A 17150-nucleotide genomic window follows, 5' to 3' on the forward strand; every position below is an offset into this window, starting at 1 on the left:
ATTAATAACTTGTGTACATTGGATTTTCATCGATTTACCCTTACTTTACCCAGATAAATATTATCTATTTTTCTAAACCTGTGAGGTGTATCTTTGTTGTGTTTTCACTGTGTTATGGTAGGCGTTATTGCACAAATACTTTACACACTTCCTTCTAAGTTAAGCCTGAACTGTCAGTGCCAAGCTACCGGTGGGTGAGCACAGGATAATTTGGATTGTGCTGTGGTTTACCCTGACTACGACTGTGGTCCCTACTTGGACAAGGGTGTATGCCTCTGCCAACTCGAAACCCCAATTTTAACGATCTTTTTTTTATTTTTTTTAAGTCGAATAGGATAAAGGAGTCTTGGCTTTTATGGTTCTGCCCTTCATTTTCACAGCTAGGCAGTTCGCCCGAGGGAATTTATGTAAGAAAATGTGTAGTAAGAGCCATACACTTGCAACACTTTACCACATAGCTACAGCTGCCAATAGCAGAACTGGTGGCATTGCGTTGTTTACTTTCACACGCACATTATACATTAATGTACATCAGTATACATTATCCAACTTTAATATAATATTTACCTCGTTCTCCAGTTGTGGGTATTCAGTTTTTCACTCCATTTCCGAGTTTTTGTTATCTTTAGTCACGGCTATAGATGTGCGAAATTATTTTTATGTAAGTGTAATCTTTATAAATCCCGATTATTTGGTTTAACACATTTCAAACAACTTCTGTTTTCTAGCAGAACATGTCTCACGTGCACAATGAAAGTAGAAGTGTGCGGAGGCCGTCAACATTCAGCATATGACTGTGGAAACTTGTATAAACAATATACAGAGCTGGTATTTCATGTGCCTTTTGACTGCACCTGCATTCCTTTCATACAAATATGTGTAGTACCAATAATTCAGGAGAATTATAAGTGTTCAACATGGGTACGTTTCACATTTTTGCCCACAACCTGTCTTGTCTTTAAGCAAATTTTATTGCATATGATTTGAAACTTTTACAGCACTACTGGTTTGGATATTAAATAACGGCCATAGCATGGAATATCAAGTAGATCATTTTGTGGTGCTATAATGTAGCCAAAATATGAAGGGCAAAAAGGTCGAAACGTAAGTGCATTAAGGGAAGTACAGATTTACTATTCTTATCTCCATGCAGATGTGGATTTAGGTAGAGAAAATGTATACATACTAACCATTCAGTATTTTTTCCACGATATTTTGGCTACCATATTAAGGTACCAGAATATTTCTTACTCGATATTTTGGAATCACACATAAATCACTTTTACAACGAGCTTTGAAGTGGTTATCATCTCAAAAGTAAGACACTTACCTCACATACTCACACACATCTTCGTGGATACACAGCTCCAATGCCACAAACATTGCACAATGCACAGACATTATAGCAACAAAAAATACGTCCACCCTAAAATAGGTCTGATTTATTGGCTTGGCCAATTCTTGATTGAAATATCCACTTCTAAGGCTCTCGTTGAATTGTGATTTGTTGTCAAACGTTGGTATACTGCAACATATTTATAGGTATTCCACAGCTTACATTGAAGTGAGATACAAGATACAATGTTCAATCATTCAGCAGTTGGAGCTACCAGGGTTGTAACCGGGCCCCCACCCTCCAGTGGGACCTCAACCATTCAATAAGGGCCCCATTTAGCCCAAGGAAAATGAATATCTGTGAGATATGGGAGACTCAGGGTCCTTCTTCACATCCTGCAGAGGAACACCATTGTTTTTCTTTATGCTACTGGAAAATACTATTATATTTTCAAGATCACACCCATTAAAGTAATTAGAACTGTGGTATCAGTTCTGAAAGCTATAATTACCATTAGGTTTTAAGTGTTTTATTCACCATTTATACGTCTGCATTATTCCAGTCGATATTTGTGCGTCCTCAATGCCTCCCCATCAGCACTGTTACTACATCACCCCATAAAGCATCACCCCATAAAGCAAATGGATTTAATGGACCCGGGAACAGCATGTTCCTGCAGTGAGCATGTCAAAACGCTGAGGACTGCGAGGAACACAACCATCAGGAGGGATAATGATGCGGATCTCATTATCCTCCAAAGTATCACTTATATTGCACATTCTGTGAGTTCATCACTGACAACAAAGTCAACAAGCAAGTGCTTTCAGCAACTAATACAGAAAGACATACTAATTACCGCCCCGGAGGGAAGACCACAATTAATTATTGATTGATATTTGCAATCAAAAACGTAAACATATTACAAGTCATTGAGAAAACCCAGTGTTATGCAAAGGGCAAAACTGTCAACGACTAATAATCTTGATTTTTTTCATTGTGAATCAAATATCTTGTTTATTTAGATGATACTGTTTAACATGCTTTTGTAAAATGGAAGGACAGTCGAGAAATATTGAGGTAAACATAGTTAGCTAAGCCCTGCCTTTCCTTTTAGAATACCTGGCAATGCTGAGTTATGTACTCGGCTTTCGAGACAACGCTTGCTTGGCTAATATTCAGCTATTATTGGTTGGTGCGCAAAACCATTTGTTTATTAATGGAAAGTCTCAGAGACTGACTTTGTGACTCTACAATCACAACTCATCATGAATAGCAGATGCCTGCTGATCTAGTATTTCTCTGTTGTTGTATGCTGTGATTTTGCAAACAGTAATTGCAAGGTCGAGCTACCAATAGCTTTAGATTTTGTGAGCCCTTTGTGATAAGCAATTGCCATTCGTGAGTTTTTCATGGTTTGCCATTGATTGGATGGGCTGCCAAGTTAGGCTGTGGCATTTTGAGCATGCTCACAGAATCTCATTTGTGTTCCCTCTACGTTTTGGAGACCAGGTCAAGAAGTTCTTTCATTACTCTGCAGAAGCAGTATGTTTTCTTGGATGTGTTTACTTTGCTTGGACAACATAATTTCTGCTTTATAGCTTCTTTGTGTGGGATTATTTTCTGTTTGGATGTCTCACACTCGCATTAGGTTAAAGTGCTGCACTCTAATCGCCATTGTGCGGTCATTTCACTTCGCTCATGTGATAACATGCTAAAGGTACAGCTCTTCTTTATTTTTAACAAAGAAAAGGTGTACACACACGCACATATGCTTTCCTAAGGATACCATGAAAACACTTCAAAATGGTATCTACTATGCTATATTTTGTTATGAATGTCTTTTTAGTTCACAATTTAAAACCAACATCTAATTTTCTGACTCCTTTTCATAATAACCTTTTGTAAGGATACAGCAAATGAAGTCAGTTTAGCAAAGTCTATACTTCCAACTGAAGTTGAAGAATTAATAGATTTCCTTTCTGGGACTGATGGGTACACCACAAAGAGTTCAATCAACTAATACCAAACACTTCTAAAAGAAATCCAGACCTATTGGCTTTGGTAATACTTGCCTTTCCAAACATTGCCACTTCTGCATATGAGATGCATTCATTTCCCAGCGGGAGTTCTAAAATGGAAGGATTATTTGATAACATCAAGTTAGTATTATGCCTGTGTATCTGGGCTGTCCCATAAAATCTATGCTCATCGTGGGGTTTATTTTCAACATGAAGCTATATGACTACTGGAAGGATACCAATAAACCCCAACTTCACGCTGCTGTTTATGTAAAAAATCTTCAAATGAGCTCAGCGGTGTGTTTCGCTTTCGAGTGAGTTCAGCATACTGATTTCATGCACTCTGACTGCACTTGGGATTAATGTACATGTTTACTATCTCATAATTGTACAACACCTCATATTATCGCGGCTTAAACCTAATTTGTATTACCCAACATTAATCCTGAGTACATCTTTTGACAAGGTATTTAGCATATTTTGTGAGACTGGTGTTAGTATGGCCTTTTTATGCATTTGCCACAGAGAAGAGTTGTGATGCTTGCTACATTGTTTTTGATGTGTTTTCAATTTTGATGGTGAATCGTGTTCTTTTTTTTTGCCAAAAACCTACATTTGAGACCAACAACTTTGCGAACTACAGATTTTTGCTCAAGGATAATGTTTATGCACAATTCATATAACATTCACAGCTTTCATCTGCCCTACGTGTACTTTGCATGTATAAAACTCTCAATCTTCGCACAGCAATAATGCAGTCTTTTTGGATTGTTCTACCATTGAGCCGAATGCATTAGTTAGGACAGCAAATATTTCTAAGACCTCATATCTTTGTAACACTCAAATGTTTCTGAGTCACTGCATGGGTTTTCTTTGTTCAATCATGTTTATGGCTTGTTTTGCAAGATTCTGGAGTTTCGAGCAAATTATACATCATTTGTGAATAAGTGGATTATCAGTTGGAGAGGATGTGAGTCTTCACCAAGCAATTATGTCACAATTCTGTACCAGGGCCAGTTAGGGCTCAATAATTTAACCCTGAGCTCAATCCTTGGTGTAGCTGTGGCACAGAGCAGTCAAGCTTAATTTAGGACAAATGTGTAAAGCCTTTATCAGTACCAAGACAAATAAGAAGTAGACAACACAACACAAAAATACCACTCCTGTTTATAAAAATAGGTAATATTTTAATGAGCAAGATACGACCAAAATGCCAAAATCCAAAAAGAACTGCAGGTATGAAATTTTACATCTTGAATTACATTTTAGCACCAAAAGCACAAAGCTGCAGCCAAGGGCAGCTGATCACAAGAGTCTGGGACAAGGACAAGGTTTAAAGCTGAGAGCAAGGGAACGCAGGTCAGATACTGGGCCCAAGTTGGCCTCACCCAAAGCATTACTTTTGTACTTAGTAATGTTTCAAGAAAGTATAGCCTTTAACGAGGCAAGCAGCAGGCTGAATCCGAATGGGGAGTTGCTGACCATGAGGAGCCTCTGGAGAAAATGTCAGTGATGCTGTCAACAAAGGCAGGAAAAACACAGAGGAGGAAAAGTCCAGAGTTCACTTCCAAGAAACTGTCGACATCGATCAGATGCAGCTTGACATCAGGTCCAATGAAGATTTCTTCTGATGGACTTACAGGCTGATTTATATATTGTCAGTAAGCATACTCCATCGCAACAGTGACGGAGTATCCTTACCGGCAACATAATGGTCCACTCACTGAATTTATATGAGGGCGAACCATAGTTTGACTATGGCAGAGACTATTCCATCTCTGCTGCATCCAATCATCTCCAACCATCTGATGGAGTAATGGTCGTAGAGAAGTGTCTGTATGTCTGGCTGCCCATGTTAGATGGTAGGATATATAGCCAGTTTCTACTTTATGTCACCACGATGAAAACCCTGGCAGTTAAAGGCAGTAAAAAGCTAGAAATGCTTCCGTCACCCTCGGCAATAACTCCCATGGTGAGTGGAGGCATTTTTTTTTTACATTTTGAATTAAATTTTAGCACCAAAAGCACAAAGACCCAGCCAAAGGCAGCTGATCATCAGAGTCCGGGACAAGAATAAGGTTTAAAGCTGAGAACGATGGAGCCCAGGTCAGACACAAGGCCCAGGCTGGCCTCAGTCAAAGCATTTCTTTCGGACTTAGAACGTTTTCAAGAAGGTAGAGCCTTTAACGAGGCAAGAAACTGTCGACATCGATCAGATGCAGCTTGACATCAGGTCCAATGAAGATTTCTACTGATGGACTTACAGGCCAATTTATATATTGGCAGTAAGCATACTCCATCACAACAGTGACGGAGTATCCTTACCGGCAACATAATGGTCCACTCACTGAATTTATATGAGGGCGAACCATAGTTTGACTATGGCAGAGACTATTCCATCTCTGCTGCATCCAATCATCTTCAACCATCTGATGGAGTAATGGTCGTAGAGAAGTGTCTGTATGTCTGGCTGCCCATGATAGATGGTAGGATATATAGCCAGTTTCTACTGTATGTCACCACCATGAAAACCCTGGCAGTTAAAGGCAGTAAAAAGCTAGAAATGCTTCCGTCACCCTCGGCAATAACTCCCATGGTGAGTGGAGGAATTTTTTTTTTACATTTTGAATTAAATTTTAGCACCAAAAGCACAATGCCCCAGCCAAAGGCAGCTGATCATCAGAGTCTGGGACAAGAATAAGGTTTAAAGCTGAGAACGATGGAGCCCAGGTCAGACACAAGGCCCAGGCTGGCCTCAGTCAAAGCATTTCTTTCGGACTTATAAAGTTTTCAAGAAGGTAGAGCCTTTAACCAGGCAAGAAACTGTCGACATCGATCAGATGCAGCTTGACATCAGGTCCAATGAAGATTTCTACTGATGGACTTACAGGCCAATTTATATATTGGCAGTAAGCATACTCCATCACAACAGTGAAGGTGTATCCTTACCGGCAACATAATGGTCCACCCACTAAATTTATATGAGGGCAAATTATAGTTTGACTATGGCAGAGACTATTCCATCTATGCTGCAGGCAATCATCTCCAACTGACTGATGGAGTAATGGTCGTTGGAGAAATGTCTGTATGTCCGTCCGCCTAATTTAGATAGGAGGGATATATAGCCATTTTTTACTGTCAGTCAACACTAGGAAAACCCTGGCAGTAAAAGGCAGTAAAAAGCTAGACATGCTTCCGTCACCATAGGCGATAAATCCCATGGTGAGTGGAGGCATTTTTTTTTTATTTTGAAGAAGAAAAAAAGCAATTTGGGATTTTCTTTTTGAAAATAAAAATAAAAAATCAGCTTACCAGACAGCTCCATTATGTTGACAGAGCTGTGTGTCAAACTTAAGAAACACTGACAGGAACCACTGTGATGGCATTCTAAAGTTGGCAGGAGGGACTCCATCAAGGTGACAAAGACATTTTTAGAACTAGAGTACCTGGGTGTCAGAGAATGTACTCTGGACAAGCAGCCATCACCACTTTAGTCAGGTTGTTCGATATACAACTAAATTAACTTGCGCTCACCTCTGGTTGCTTGGTGTACAGCAGGCAGGCCCAACTTAAGAGGCAATATGTAAAGTATATAAGAATTATACTCACAAAGTAATGCAATGAAAACACCACAAAAATACTTCACTACGGTTTAAAGAAATAGGTGATCTTCATCTGAATGAAATGGGACGAAAACAAAAAAAATCCAATCAGTAGATCATGAGATATCGATCTTAAATTAGCAGATGTGAAAGTAGTGCTTTAGAAAAATCTTTAGTAACATGTTTTAGGTATCATTATTTCCACAGTTGAAAAGACTTTTGGCCATATGTACAAACACATTTTCCCATAGACACAGAATGGGCAAAACTGCTTGCTACATCTGGCCCTTTGTTATTTAGGTAAGTAGAGTTGCATATCTGGGGGCGCAAGCAGGGAGCAATCACCCCGGGGGACCTCACCCCACTCAGTACCTTGGAAATGGATGCAGTCGATGAGCCTGCTTGGATTTGGGAAGAGCCAGTGTCTCACCCAGGCTTCTTAGGCCAGTGGGCTTGGAGTGGCATCACAGTTGTCCTAACAAGTGTGCAGGGGTCACGCTGAGGAATCCTCCTTAGTGTGGCATTTATATGCATAGCAGGAAGACAGTGCATGCATGCAGCACATAGGATCTCACAGGGATGCTACCTCTCTGATGCACAGGCCTCAGCAGTAGTGCAGGGAGAGTGCTGAAGCAGGGTGAATGCAAACACGGAGCACAGATTTGAAAGCAGCACTAACACTTGTGTCCAGGGCCTGTAAATTAAATGCTCGTAGTGGGCCCGCGGCACTGATTGTGCCACCCACATAAGTAAACCCTAAACCATGTCTTGGCCTGCCATTGCAAGGTCTGTGTCCACAGATTCACTGTCTCTTTGACAGTGGCAGATCGTTCTCCCATCTCACCACCAAGTCATGGAACGAACACTCTTCCCACCCACATGTGACAGACACAGGACCTACTCACCTTCAGGAGACACCTCAAGACTTGGCTGTTCGAGCAGTAGGAGCCCCCCACCCCTCAGTGCCTTGAGACCCTGACTGGTGAGTAGTGCGCTTTACAAATGTTTTGATTGATTGATTGATTGACTTAGCATTTAAAACTACTTGCCAAGCCTTAAACTTCCCTTTTATTATATATGTCAGTACTAAGGTAGGCCCTAGGTAGCCCTTGGGGTGGGTGCTATGTAAGTAAAATGCAGAACATGAACTGGTAAGTTTTACATGTCCTGGTAGGGAAAAACTCACACTGTTGTTTTTCACTACTGTGAAGCCTGCTCCTATCATATGCCATCTTTGGATATTCACTGATATACTTTAAGTGGTAATTTCTGATCTGAGAGGAGTGGCATTGTCATGTTTGGTATGGTTGTAATGGTAGTGAGAAATCCTTCTTATTGGTGAAGTTGGATTTAATATTACTATTTTTAGAAATGCCACTTTTAGAAAGTAGGCATTTCTCTGCACTTACTGATCTCTGCGCCTTACAGCCTGTCTCCAATCCATGTCTGGACTGTGCTGAATAACAGCTCCCCTTGTGCATTCCACCCAGACAGCCATAAAAACATGTTAGAAATGGGGTCTTTGGTTGGCAGTCAGGTTGCCCCTGTCCAAGCAAGGACCCTCACTGTATTCAGGGGAAAAGGAGCTGCTCACCCCCTTGGTAGCTTGCCATGAGCAGAAAGGCTTAACCCAGAAGCAATGTGTAAAGTATTTGTACCTAAACGCACAGTAATACAGTAAAACACTACAAAATGGACAACACACCGGTGTAGACAAATAGTAAATTTTATCCAGATAAACAAGACCAAATGCGATAAAAATCCACAATACATAATTAAAAATATGACTTTAGCAATTAAAAACACAAAAATACTGCCTAGAAGCACCAATGCTGCAATTTGATGTTAAGCGGTATTGTGACAGAGTCGTTTGCCACAATGCGAAGGCACTGGAGCCTTTTATGGAGTCACACGGACCCCAGGTACAGTACCTTAGCAAAAGTGTGGCAAACAGGCCGGTGCACAGAGTCGGGGAGTGAGGCGTCGCTGGAGCAGAAGCAGCGTTGGTTCCAGTGCTGCGAGGCGAAGTATCGGAGGAGTCATGAAGAGGTGTCAAGTCTTTGTTGCGGAGCAGTGGAGGTGAGGCAGCGTATGTTGCGAGGAGTCGGTCCCTGGGCACCTCTGGCAAAGTTGAACTGCAGCGAAGTCACGATGCTGTGGGACGACACAAGGTCACAGGCGCTGCAACTGAGTTGAGTGTCACGAACATCAGTGTTACAGCACTCCGATCTTGTGAGTTCTTGGAACATCATCAGCGTCGGTGACTCGGGCCTGCGATGTCAGTGGAGTCATCGCGCTTCTGCGAGGTCCAGGGTTTCAGGTGCAGGCGGCATCATGGGTTCCATGCTGCGGTGTCCTTACGAAGTAGCACAGCAGTGTCTGGTGTTGTTTCAGAGGATTTCACCAGAAATTCACTCTCAGGGCCCCAGGAACTGGAATGGCACCATCTGAAAAGCTAGAGTCCACAGCATGCAGACTCAGAGACTGGTTGGTGAAGCCTTTGTTGTCCCTGAGGCTTCAAAAACAGGGGGCAAGCTCAGTCCAAGCCCTTGGAGATACATCTCAAGCAGGAATGCACAACTACCTCTAGTCTTTGTCCCCTTTCACAAGCAGAAGCAGCAACTGCAGGATAGCCCAAAAAAGCACAGTCACAGGTAGGGGAAGCACTTCTCCATAGCGTTTCAGCTCTTCCCCTGGCAGAGTGCTTCTTGAATCCTTCAAGCAGTCTTGAGGTGATCTAAAGTCTGGGGTTTTGGATCCAATACTTATACCCCTCTCTGCCTTTGAAGCTACCTAACTTCAAAGAGAAGTCTCTGTTGTTTACATGATCCTACCTTGCACAGGCTAGCCCCCAGACACATACCAGGGGGTTGGAGACTGCAATTTGTGGGGGCATGCACAGCCCCTTCAGGTGTAACTGACTACTCTTCCCTCCAGTCTAGCCTAGATGGCACATCAGTATATGCAGGTGTTGGACATTTTCCCTTATGCAGGGTCATTCCCAGTCTTTTTGCCTACTATTTTGTCTGACCTGTTGCTGTTGGCTTTTGAACTCTGAGCACTTTACCACTGCTAACCAGTACCAAAGTGCATATGCTTGCTGTGTAAATTGCATGGTTGATTGGTTTATCCATGATTGGCATATCTGATTTACTGGTAAGTCCCTAGTACAGTGCACTAGAGGTGCCCAGGGCCTGTAGATCAAATGCTACTAGTGGGCCTGCAGCATTGGTTGTACCACCCACATTAGTAGCTCTGTAAACATGGCCGAGACCTGCCACTGCAGTGTCTGTGTGTGCAGTTTTAGACTGCCAATTCGACTTGGCAAGTGTACCCACTTGCCAGGCCTAAACCATCCCTTTTCTTACATGTAAGACACCCCTAAGGTAGGCCCTAGGTAGCCCCATGGGCAGGGTGCAGTGTATGTTTAAGGTAGGACATATACTAATGTGTTTTATATGTCCTAACAGTGAAATACTGCTACATTCGGTTTTCACTGTTGCAAGGCTTATCCCTCTCATAGGTTAACCTGGGGGCTGCCTTTAAATATGATTAAAGCAGAGATTCCCTTTGGGAGCAGATAGACATGTGGAGTTTGGGGTCTCAGAGCTCACAATTTGAAAATATATCTTTTAGTAAAGTTGAATTTGAGAATGTGTGTTTGAAAATGCCACTTTTAGAAAGTGAGCATTTTCTTGTTTAAACCATTCTGTGACTGCCTGTTTGTGGATTCCCTGTCTGGGTTAGTTTGACAGTTGGGCTGTTTGCATGTCTGTCTAGTCAGTGACACAAAAGGAGCTTGGGTGTAGCCTGCGTATCCTGATGAGCCATCTGTGCTAGGAAAGAGAAGAGGAGTGGCCACCTGAAAGGGCTATGCTTGCCCTCACACAATGCAGTCTCTAACCCACTGGTGTGTATGTGGGGCATGGCCTGGGCAAGCAGGATTTCACAAACAAGAGAGAGTTTTCTTTGAAGTAAGCCTACTTCAAAGGTCAACATGGGTGTAAGAAACCACAGACTTTAGATCACTTCTGGAAATCAAAAGGAACCTCTGCCTGGAGAAGAGCTGAAGAGAAGTGCTGCCCTGCCTGTGACTGTGCTTTGTGGAGCAATCCTGCAGTTGCTGCTTCTGGGGACAAAGAATGGACTTTGTTGTGCTTCAATGGCCTGTCCTGAGTTTGCCTCCTGTTGTTGGAGTTTCAGGGCCATCAAAGACTTCCCCTGCCAGCACCTGGACTCTCTGCTGAGACTCCTGCCCTGCCAAGTGGTGCCCTATCCAGTTCCTGGAGCCTTGACAGGTGAAGCTGGCAGACCAAGCCTGAAAATCCACACACAGACCGCCATGCGGGGAAATTTCTGACACAACCTCCGAGAGCGGCTGAAGAAACGACACGCCTTCGGTTCTGCAGCTGAAATCTACGCATCGCTTGCAGCGCAGCTGGGAGATCGATGCATGTGGCTGGAGAAACAACGTGCCGCATCACTGACGGAGGCTGGTATCGTCGCAACCCACACAGCGGGGTTTTGCTAGCACCGTGTGGCAGGATTTTCGACGCAAACCTTGCTGGGCGTGCAAAAATGACACAACGACAGCCCAGACCCGAGTGCTGCCTGAATCGGCGCTTAGCTCCCGTGAGGGGAGGAAAAAGGACGCACGCTGGTCCAACCGGAGAAGGAGAAACAACGCACAAGCTCGCTTGTGGGTGAGAAATCGACGCACCGCTTACCTTTTTCAATGCACACTCGCCTGAGCGTGTTATTTTAACGTGACCCAGATACTTTCCAAAGTTAGCAGTGTTTTATCTGTTTAAATAAAGGATTTAAGACTCTTTTTTCTTTTTAATTAATAACTTGATTTGTTTATGGTGGATTTTTGTCAATTTGGTCTTGTTTCGTTTGAAGATAAATATTTCCTATTTTTCTAAACCTGTGTTGTGTCATTTTGTATTGCTTTTATTAAGTTACTGTTTGTGTTGGTACAGATACTTTACACTTAGCACTCTGAAGTTAAGCCTGCCTGCTCGTGCCAAGCTACCAAGGAGGTGTGAGGGGGTTAGCTGAGGGAGATTCTTTTTTACCCTGACTAGAGTGAGGGTCCCTACTTGAACACAGTGTAACCTGACTGCCAACCAAAGACCCCATTTCTAACAGCAGGCTACACCCCAGCTCCCTTTGTTTCAGTCACTGTCTAGAGGAGATTCACAAACATCCCAACTGTCAGACTGACCCAGACAGGGAATCCACAAACAGGCAGAGTCACAGAGTGGTGTAAGCAAGAAAATGCCCACTTAAAAGTCAGTGTAAGTGGGACAGCTTAAAAGTCAGTGTAAGTGTGACAGCTGTCAAGGGCTGAAGGCTTGTAGGGATTGGGTGGTGGCCATCCGGCGATCCCTGGAGGCATGAAGGCCACTGGGTGACAGTTTGCAGCATATATATGTGCCGCTGAAACAAGGGGACTGTTCCCAAGTGGATCTGCTGCCCCAGGAACCCAGGGGGCGGCACCAGAAGCTTAATAGCCCTCTAGCAGTCCCGCAGCACGGGACGCGCGCGGGCTGCACGCCAAGCCCAAGCCAAGGGCGGGCCCGTCCGCACCCGTCAGAGACTGACTGAGGCTGGGCTAGGCTACCCGTCTTGCCCCTAAGGCAGGAATTGGCCTCTAGATATTTCGTTGCTACGGTATCAAACATAAGTTGTTGCTAGCTTTTACAGCTGGAGGATTGGGAAGCGTAAGGCAAAAGGAAGTCCTGCAGTGGGTGCAGCTTCATCAAAAATCCCCAAACTCCATAAAATCTCTCATAACCTTTCAAATTATGTCACTAACAAAACCGACACATTGATTGAAGAAGTAGAATCTATGCTGAAGAGGAAAGAGAAGCGACCCCCGAAGGGCCTGAAAAGCGGCTCACTTTTTCCCTTTTTTAAGTCTAGTAAGGGAGATTCTGTTTGAAAGCGAGAGACCCCGATAGCATCGGCAACACCGAGGAAAGGTTTGAATGCAAATGCCATGAAAATTAGTTCCCCATATTTAATTTTAGAAGGTGCCCCAACATGCAGTGTAATTGTCTACAATATTACCTGCTCAAATCGCTTTCTGCTGCTGGGGGCTATTAACCCCTTCGCTGCCAGGCCTTTTCCCCCTCCTGTGCCAGGCCTTTTTTTGCCTATTTGGGGCAGTTCGCGCTTAGGCCCTCATAACTTTTTGTCCACATAAGCTAACCAAGCCAAATTTGCGTCCTAGGGATTCTAGAGGTACCCAGACTTTGTGGGTTCCCCTGAAGGAGGCCAAGAAATTAGCCAAAATACAGTGAAAATTTCATTTTTTTCAAAAACATTGGAAAAAGTGGCTGCAGAAGAAGGCTAGTGGTTTTTCCCCTGAAAATGGCATCAACAAAGGGTTTGCGGTGCTAAACTGAGCAGCTTCCCAGCTTTCAGGAACAGGCAGACTTGAATCAGAAAACCCAATTTTTCAACACAATTTTGGCATTTTACTGGGACATACCCCATTTTTGCAATTTTTTGTGCTTTCAGCCTCCTTCCAGTCAGTGACAGAAATGGGCATGAAACAAATGCTGGATCCCAGAAACCTAAACATTTATGGAAAGTAGACAAAATTCTGAATTCAGCAAGGGGTCATTTGTGTAGATCCTACAAGGGTTTCCTACAGGAAATAACAACTGAAAAAGAAAAATATTGAAATTGAGGTGAAAAAAACATAAATTTTTCTCTACGTTTTACTCTGTAACTTTTCCCTGCAATGTCAGATTATCGAAAGCAATATACCGTTACGTCTGCGGGACTCCTCTGGTTGCGGGGATATATAGGGCTTGTAGGTTCATCAAGAACCCTAGGTACCCAGAGCCAATAAATGTGCTGCACCCTGCAGTGCGTTTTCATTCTATACCGGGTATACAGCAATTCATTTGCTGAAATATAAAGAGTAAAAAATAACTATCAAGAAAACCTTTGTATTTCCAAAAAGGGCACAAGATAAGGTGTTGAGGAGCAGTGGTTATTTGCACATCTCTGAATTCCGGGGTGACTATACTAGCATGTGAATAACAGGGCATTTCTCAAATAGATGTCTTTTTTACACACTCTCCTATATTTGGAAGGAAAAAATGTAGAGAAAGACAAGGGGCAATAACACTTGTTTTGCTAATCTATGTTCCCCCAAGTCTCCTGATAAAAATGATACCTCACTTGTGTGGGTAGGCCTAGCGCCCGCGACAGGAAACGCCCCAAAACGCAATGTGGACACATCCCATTTTTTAAAAAGAAAACAGAGGTTTTTTTTGCAAAGTGCCTACCTGTAGATTTTGGCCTCTAGCTCAGCCGGCACCTAGGGAAACCTACCAAACCTGTGCATTTTTGAAAACTAGAGACCTAGGGGAATCCAAGATGGGGTGACCTGTGGGGCTCTGACCAGGTTCTGTTACCCAGAATCTTTTGCAAACCTCAAAATTTGGCTACAAAAACACATGTTCCTCACATTTCTGTGGCAGAAAGTTCTGGAATCTGAGAGGAGCCACAAATTTCCTTCCACCCAGCGTTCCCCCAAGTCTCCCGATAAAAATTATACCTCACTTGTGTGGGTAGGCCTAGTGCCCGCGACAGGAAATGCCCCAAAGCGCAACGTGGACACATCCAATTTTTTGAAAGAAAACAGAGGTGTTTTTTGCGAAGTGCCTACATGTAGATTTTGGCCTCTAGCTCAGCCGGCACCTAGGGAAACCTACCAAACCTTTGCATTTTTGAAAACTAGAGACCTAGGGGAATCCAAGATGGGGTGACTTGTGAGGCTCTGACCAGGTTCTGTTACCCAGAATCCTTTGCAAACCTCAAAATTTGGCTAAAAAAACACATGTTCCTCACATTTCTGTGGCAGAAAGTTCTGGAATCTGAGAGGAGCCACATATTTCCTTCCACCCAGCGTTCCCCCAAGTCTCCCGATAAAAATGATACCTCACTTGTGTGGGTAGGCCTAGCGCCCGCGACAGGAAATGCCCCAAAGCGCAACGTGGACACATCCAATTTTTTTAAAGAAAACAGAGCTGTATTTTGCAAAGTGCCTACCTGTAGATTTTGGCCTCTAGCTCAGCTGGCACCTAGGGAAACCTACCAAACCTGTGCTTTTCTGAAAACTAGAGACCTAGGGGAATCCAAGATGGGGTGCCTTGTGGGGCTCTGACCAGGTTCTGCTACCCAGAATCCTTTGCAAACCTCAAAATTTGGCTAAAAAAACACATGTTCCTCAGATTTCTGTGGCACAAAGTTCTGGAATCTGAGAGGAGGCACAAATTTCCTTCCACCCAGCGTTCCCCCAAGTCTCCCGATAAAAATGATACCTAACTTGTGTGGGTAGGCCTAGCGCCCGCGACAGGAAATGCCCCAAAGCACAACGTGGACACATCCCATTTTTTGAAAGAAAACAGAGCTGTTTTTTGCAAAGTGCCTACCTGTAGATTTTGGCCTCTAGCACAGCCGGCACCTAGGGAAACCTACCAAACCTGTGCATTTCTGAAAACTAGAGACCTAGGGAAATCCAAGAGGGGGTGACTTGTGGGGCTCTGACCAGGTTCTGTTACCCAGAATCCTTTGCAAACCTCAAAATTTGGCTAAAAAAACACATGTTCCTCACATTTCTGTGGCAGAAAGTTCTGGAATCTGGGAGGAGGCACAAATTTCCTTCCACCCAGCGTTCCCCCAAGTCTCCCGATAGAAATGATACCTCACTTGTGTGGGTAGGCCTAGCGCCCGCAACAGGAAATGCCCCAAAGCACAACCTGGACACATCCCATATTTTGACAGAAAACAGAGCTGTTTTTTGCAAAGTGCCTACCTGTAGATTTTGGCCTCTAGCTCAGCCGGCACCTAGGGAAACCTACCAAACCTGTGCATTTCTGAAAACTAAAGTCCTAGGGGAATCCAAGATGGGGTGACTTGTGGGGCTCTGACCAGGTTCTGTTACCCAGAATCCTTTGCAAACCTCAAAATATGGCTAAAAAAACACATGCTCCTCACATTTCTGTGGCAGAAAGTTCTGGAATCTGAGAGGAGGCACAAATTTCCTTCCACCCAGTGTTCCCCCAAGTCTCCCAATAAAAATGATACCTCACTTGTGTGGGTAGGCCTAGCACCCGCGACAGGAAATGCCCCAAAACGCAACGTGCACACATCGCATTTTTTTAAAGAAAACAGAGGTGTTTTTTGCAAAGTGCCTACCTGTGGATTTTGGCCTCTAGCTCTGCCGGCACCTAGGGAAACCTACCAAACCTGAGCATTTTTGAAAACTAGAGACCTTGGGGAATCCAAGATGGGGTGACTTGTGGGGCTCTGACCAGGTTCTGTTACCCAGAATCCTTTGCAAACCTCACAATTTGGCTAAAAAAACACATGTTCCTCACATTTCTGTGGCAGAAAGTTCTGGAATCTGAGAGAATGCACAAATTTCCTTCCACCCAGCGTTTCCCCAAGTCTCCCGATAAAAATTATACCTCACTTGTGTGGGTAGGCCTAGCGCCCGGGACAGGAAATGCTCCAAAGCACAACGTGGACACATCCCATTTTTTTTAAAGAAAACAGAGCTGTTTTTTGCAAAGTGCCTACCTGTAGATTTTGGCCTCTAGCACAGCCGGCACCTAGGGAAACCTACCAAACCTGTGCATTTCTGAAAACTAGAGACCTAGGGAAATCCAAGATGGGGTGACTTGTGGGGCTCTGACCAGGTTCTGTTACCCAGAATCCTTTGCAAACCTCAAAATTTGGCTAAAAAAACACATGTTCCTCACATTTCTGTGGCAGAAAGTTCTGGAATCTGAGAGGAGGCACAAATTTCCTTCCACCCAGCGTTCCCCCAAGTCTACCGATAGAAATGATACCTCACTTGTGTGGGTAGGCCTAGCGCCCGCAACAGGAAATGCCCCAAAGCACAACCTGGACACATCCCATATTTTGACAGAAAACAGAGCTGTTTTTTGCAAAGTGCCTACCTGTAGATTTTGGCCTCTAGCTCATCCGGCACCTAGGGAAACCTACCAAACCTGTGCATTTCTGAAAACTAGAGTCCTAGGGGAATCCAAGATGGGGTGACTTGTGGGGCTCTGACCAGGTTCTGTTACCCAGAATCATTTGGCTAAAAAAACACATGCTCCTCACATTTCTGTGGCAGAAAGTTCTGGAATCTGAGAGGAGGCA

Source organism: Pleurodeles waltl, chromosome 5, assembly GCF_031143425.1.
Source record: "Pleurodeles waltl isolate 20211129_DDA chromosome 5, aPleWal1.hap1.20221129, whole genome shotgun sequence".
Classification (NCBI taxonomy): domain Eukaryota; kingdom Metazoa; phylum Chordata; class Amphibia; order Caudata; family Salamandridae; genus Pleurodeles; species Pleurodeles waltl.